The sequence below is a fragment of the Orcinus orca genome, chromosome 11 (assembly GCF_937001465.1).
Source record: "Orcinus orca chromosome 11, mOrcOrc1.1, whole genome shotgun sequence".
Classification (NCBI taxonomy): Eukaryota; Metazoa; Chordata; class Mammalia; order Artiodactyla; family Delphinidae; genus Orcinus; species Orcinus orca.
In genome coordinates, this window is record NC_064569.1 from 55,407,122 (window position 1) to 55,413,328 (window position 6,207).

Here is a 6,207-nt window from a genome sequence, read left to right on the forward strand (position 1 = left end):
TGCTGGTTTTGATCTCAGCAGCCCTCCACAACATGGCTCTTGGCATCTGTGCCCCGATTTTTCTGGAGTCTTGAGTAGGACCCCACCCCTGCCAAGCTACCTTAGGTCCTACCCCTCCTGTGATGGTTAATTTTATGTGTCAACTTGATTGGGCTAAGGGATGCCCTGATAGATGGTGTGTCTGCAAAGGTGTTTCTGAAATATATTAGCATTTGAAGAAGTGAACACAGTAAAGCAGATTGCCCTCCGCAGTGTGGGTGGTCAGCATCCAATCCATTGAGGGTGCCAAATAGAACAAAAAAGGTAGAGAATGGATAAATTAGCCCTCTCTGCTTGAGCTGAGACATCCATTTTCTGCCCTTGGACATTGGTACTCCTGCTTCTTAGGCTTCTGAACTCAGATCAGGACTCACACCACTAACTCCCTAATTCTTAGGTCTTTGGACTCAGACTGAATTACACCACCAGCATTCCTGTTTCTCAAGCTTGCAGACAGCAGATCATGGGACTTCTCAGCCTTCATCACTTCATGAGCCAGTCCTTATAATAAATCTTTTATGTCTATCTTTCTATCTATACTGTTGGTTCTGTTTCTCTGGGGAGTCTGGATTAGACTCTGAGATTCTCAAACGTGGGTGTTGGGGAAGAAGACATCTTTCTCTACCTTTCTAGGTTCTTTTGGCTGGCCTAAGAATTAAATGGCATGAGACAAATTAACAGGAGAAAATCAAACAAAGTTTAATAAAATGTATACATGAGAGAGACCCAGAAAAAAAGAGTAACTCATCAAAATGGCCGAGTTTTACATACCTTCTTCAGCTAAGGACAAAAGAGGATATTGAGGGTGGGGAGAGTCAGTTTGGGAGGTTACCAAGAAAAGCACAGTAAACAAGGGTGAGATTGTGATGCAGATTTAAGTCTTTGCCTTCTCCATTGATAAGTTTCTTGAGTACTGGTCACCCTACTCTTCCTGGTACAGTGAAGAGGACATCCTTACAAATGGAGATTTCCCTTTATATATGTAAATATTTCTTACAAAAGGGTAACTCCTATTCAGTTTTCAGAGTGTTTTCCATGTCTGCTGTTCCTCAAAAAATAACCAGCTTAAAATAATTCATATGCCAAAGAGACATATTTTGGGATGACAAATTCTGCTTCCCTACATGGGAGAATTCACTAACACTAATTGATCCCACTGTGATGGGCTTATGTGCTGTGCTAAAGTGGATGGATTTTATTGGGTAGATAATTGGAAGTTGATATTGTTACTGAACTGAACTTGAATCTGCTCACCCACCGCACAGCAAAGCCAATTTACTGACACCAGGTTGTGGTGAAGGAAAGTACAGTGTTTACTGCAGGGTGCCAAACAAGGAGAATGGGCAGTTCATGCTCAAAAGACCAAAATTTCCAGGTGGCTTTCAGGGAAGGGTTTCTAAAGGCAATATTTAGGGTGAGGGTTGTAGCTCACAGACTTTCTTCTGATTGGTTGGTTGTGAGGTAACATGGTGATATTTCAGGAATCTTAATCATCAACCTTCTTGTTCCAACCAGTCTGGGGTCAGCATGTAGTCACCATTCTCTACCTGGGTGGGGGGGTCTTACTTTCTGCATAACAACCCGAAGATATGCATCAGATTGTTATGTATATCCCTTGAGGAGGAACTAAAACTGTTTTACTGCTGAACTTGCTTGTGACTGCTTTTCCTTTGTTTCTACATTTCCTCACTTCCCTAATTAGTAACTGTTTGAGTCTGCTCTTTGGAACTCAAGGGAGTCTTAGGGGACCAAAGCCTTTTTCTACAAAGAAGAAATGGGACACAGGGGCTTTTGTACCCAGAAGGGTCCCACAGGTTTCTGCTTGTTATATATATATAAATACACACACACACACACACACACACACACACACACACACACACACACATTTTTCTGGCTATAGATTTATTTAACATAAAACAATCTCCTCCAACTTTACTGAGGTAGCTGACCATATCCACAATGAAATTCACCTCTAAACTGGAATCTGGTTGCTGACCCAGCCCCAGCCTTGATTTTCTTGTCCACACCAGGGGGCACAGAACTTCTCTGTAGGTGTCTCTGTAGGCATCCCCTCAGGTGAGTCTTGCAGGTCACTCTCTCTCCAGACCCTTGGGCCTTGACCTGCCAGTCTCAAGACAGCTGTGGCTCAGGGGGCAGGTGGAAGTTATCACAGAGATACTGGACACCCTCCTTGGTAAGGTAGCAATAGAAATGTCTTCAGGCAAACTGTTCTTTCACATAGCCTTGTCATTTGAGAGAGTGAATGGCCTTCATAATGTGAAGATTGGGCACATTCTTATCTGCCAGCTCCAGGCTATAGGGGAGTAGAATTTGCCACCCCAAAATATGTCTCTTTGGCATGTTAATTATTTTGAGGTGGTTATTTTCTGAGAAACAGCAGACATGGGAAGGGCTCTGAAAACCTAGTAGGAGTTGCCCTTTTGTAAGGGACATCTCCATTTGTAAGGGTTGTAAGGCCAACTGGCCCGAGGCAGGGGAACACAATCAGATTCACAGGTTGCATCAGACCGAAATTAAATTCTCCGGACCACCCAGTTCCAGAAACTGCCCTGGAGACATTCCGGACCACCCAGTTCCAGGAACTGACCTGGGGACTTTGAACCCAGCCCAGCCTTCCCGCCTTTCGAGGGGCGGGACTAACGGTCCCCCAGGATACCCGAAAAGACCACCAAATAAGGAATACCCTGCGCCCTCCCAGATTCACCACACCCCTTTCCCTTCTTCCCCTATAAAATCTTGCCCAACCCTCACCCGGGTGTGACTTCTCTGGCCCCTTTCTCTCGGACCAGTGAACCTCGCCCGGGAGCGCTCCCTAATAAAGCTCACTTGAAGGTTTCCTCTGTTTCGTGGTGCCGTTTGTTAAGATCTGACCTTACAAGGGTGTCTCCCTCCTTGCTGGAAGAGGAGGATGACCATGATCCCTGGAAACACTTATCAATGGAGAAGGCAATGACTTAAATCTGCATCACACTCACCCTTGTTTACTTACTTTCCCTGATAACCTTCCGTCACTGACTCTCCCCACCCTCAACATCCTCTTTTGTCTTTAGCTGATAGTGGTATTCAAGATGAGGGCTTTGGCCATTTTGGTGAGTTACTCAGTTTTCCTGGGTTTCTCCCATGTGTACATGTTACTAAACTTTGATTTTCTCCTGTTAATTTGTCTCATGTCAGTTTAATCCCTAGACCAGTCAAGAGAACCTAGAAGGGTAGAGGAAAATGTCTTCCTCCCCCACAGGGTGTTTAGGTGTGTGGATATCATTCTTGGCCACCATCAGTCCCTCCTTAAAAATGAGTCAATATGAGGCAATCTGGTTCTTCTTGGGCATGAAGATCTTGATTCTGTACCCTCCAGGGCTGGAGCTGGAAAACACTCAGGTCTATATTTGAGCAAGATTATTTGGGTAGTGAAACCTAGCAGGACCCTGGGGCTCCTGGGCACAGAAGGCTTTCCGTGTTCCCTGTTTCTTGTTTGTAGGGAATAGACTCTAGCCTCCATGACCTTCCCTGAGTTCCAAAGGGCAGATTTGAACAGTTGCTAATCAGGGAAGGGAGGGGATGCAGAGACAAGGGAGGAGCAGCCAAGAAACAATAAGTGCAGCCTTGAAACAAACAAGTACAGCCTTGGGGCAAGGTCCTGGTTCCCCTTGAAGGGATACACATAACAATATCTTTGAGCTCTTTACAGAACTAAAACCCCCAACAAATGGAAGATGTTAGCATTCTTCATTCCAGAGAAGATCACAGTTTGATAACCTAGAGAAGCTTATCAGGAGACCACCTGAGACCAGATTAAAAGAGTGCAGGCCCTGCACACACCCTGATTTTTTTTTTTTTTTTTTCACCCTGATTTTTTAATCAGCAACTCCTCTGCCCTTGAACCATTGCTATCAAACTCATCAAATCCTCCCAGGTTGGGACAAACAGTTTTTCAGGGTATGAGCCCACTGTGTCCCCCTTTGCCTGCCAAAGCAATAAAGCTATTCTTTTCTACTTCACCCAAAACTCTCTGAGATTTGATTCCGTACTGATGCACAGAGGCCAAGTTTTCAGCATTAGTAGTACGATGATGGAAAGATTGAAAGGAGAGAATTCTTGTGAGTAAACACCTGATGTTTTAGTTGCCTGCAATCTTAATTATGAGCCAACCATATAATGGGATTCTGTGGCTACCCAACAATCTCACATCAACCTTAGACATTACAGAAATTTAGCATTCGTATCAAGAAAGTACAGAACCCTTCTAGACCATGCACTGATCAGATCATGTCTGTGTTACATTTTTCAGTTTCCCCACTCACATTTTATTTTATTTTATTTATTTTTGGCCACTGTGCAGCTTGTGGGATCTTAGTTCCCTGACAAGGGATCGAACCCAGGCCCTACCCATGGGACCACCAGGGAATTCCTGCAGCACCCACATTTTAAAACAGGCAATATTGTAACAAAGATTCTCTCCTTGACCAAACTTAGGCTCCTCTAAGACCTATTTTCAACTAGGTCTTGACCTTGGCCCATGTCTTATCTTCAGCCTACCTAGCCCAGTTGTAGCAAGAATCCTGCTAAGTCAGTTTACTTAGACTCCTTCTACTCTTGATGTTGCCTCCTAGTAATTTTCCATCCACTGACTCCTCACTCAGCTCACTGGCTATAAATCCCCAACTATCTTGGTTGTATTTGGAGATGAGCTGAATCTTTCTCCCCTATTACAGTACTTTGACTGCAATAGACTTTTTTTTTTTTTTTAATTTTTGTCTGCATTTGGTCTTCGTTGCTGCACATGGGCTTTCTCTAGTTGCGGCGAGCAGGGGCTACTTTTCGATGTGGTTTGGGGGCTTCTCGTCGTGGTGGCTTCTCTTGTTGCAGAGCACAGGATCTAGGCACACGGGCTTCAGTAGTTGTGGGATGTAGGCTCAGTAGTTGTGGCTCATGGGGTCTAGAGCACAGACTCAGTAGCTGTGGCGCACGGGCTTAGTTGCTCTGCGGCATGTGGGATCTTCCCGGACCGGGGATCAAACCCGTGTCCCTGCATTGGCAGGCGGACTCAACCACTGCGCCACCAGGGAAGCCCTCCAATAGTCTTGAATAAAGTCTTCCTTAACATTTTAACAAAGGTACGAATAATTTTTTAAACAATTGACACATTATAAAGTGTCCTGAGAGGATGACCCAAGAACTAAAGGGTCTTGAAATCACATTACTTGGGGTACAGTTAAAGGGTCTAGGGCTTAGTTACCGAGATGTGATTTTAAAAATAGCATAGTTTTTGCTCTGCCTGTATTTCAGTTACTGTGCAGCAGGGGTTCCATCTTGAGAGTCTAAGGACTCAGGAGTGGGGTGTGTCTAGAGGTTTGGTAGGAACTTCTGTCCAGGAAAGGATCAAAGGAAGAACAAAGGAGGCCTCTGGGGGAAGTGAAGTCAGGCAGAGAGAGCCATGTTATCAGCCCAGAGGAAAGCAGGGTCTGGGAGGAAGAAATATTCCTCTACCCTTCTAGGTTCTTCTGGTTTAAGAACTAAAATTGACATAAGACAGATTAACAGGAGAAAATGAAACAAAGTTTAATAACATGTATACATGGCAGAAACACAGAAAATCCAAGTAACTTGCTAAAATGATCCAAGCTTTTACCTTAAATACCAACCTCAGCTAAAGACAAAAGAGGGGTTGATGGTAGGGAGAGTCAGTTATGGGAGATTACCAGGAAAAGCACAGTAAGACAAGGGTGATTGTGATGCAGGTTAAAGTCTTTGCCTTCTCCACTGATAACTGTTTCTAGAGATTTTATCATCCTCTTCTTCCAGGCACAGAGAGGGAGACACCCTTACAGATGAAGATTTTCTTTACAAATGTAAAAGTTTCCTACAAAAGAGCAACTCCTACTTGGTTTCCAGAGCTCTTCCCAAGTTTGCTGTTTCTCAGAAAATAACAGCTTAGAACAATTAATATGCCAAAGAGACATGTTTCACAGTGGTAATTTCTGCTCCCCTACAGTGGGGACTGTGTTGTTCGCCATGGTCTCCTCATCAGGACTGTTGAAAGAGTCCTGAGGAAAGGAGAGATGAAAACAAAAACAGTTCTGTTAGCAACTCTATAAGCTGTTGGAGGAGAATGGCTGTTCTACTGTGGTTCCTCCTCACAGATGA

The 6,207-nt window shown here is 44.3% G+C and overlaps 1 pseudogene; it reads right to left on the reverse strand.

Moving 5' to 3' along the window:
* Nucleotides 1-1,974: 1,974 nt before the first annotated feature.
* Nucleotides 1,975-3,392, reverse strand: LOC105748646 (40S ribosomal protein S10-like; annotated as a pseudogene).
* Between the last annotated feature and the right edge of the window lie 2,815 nt (nt 3,393-6,207).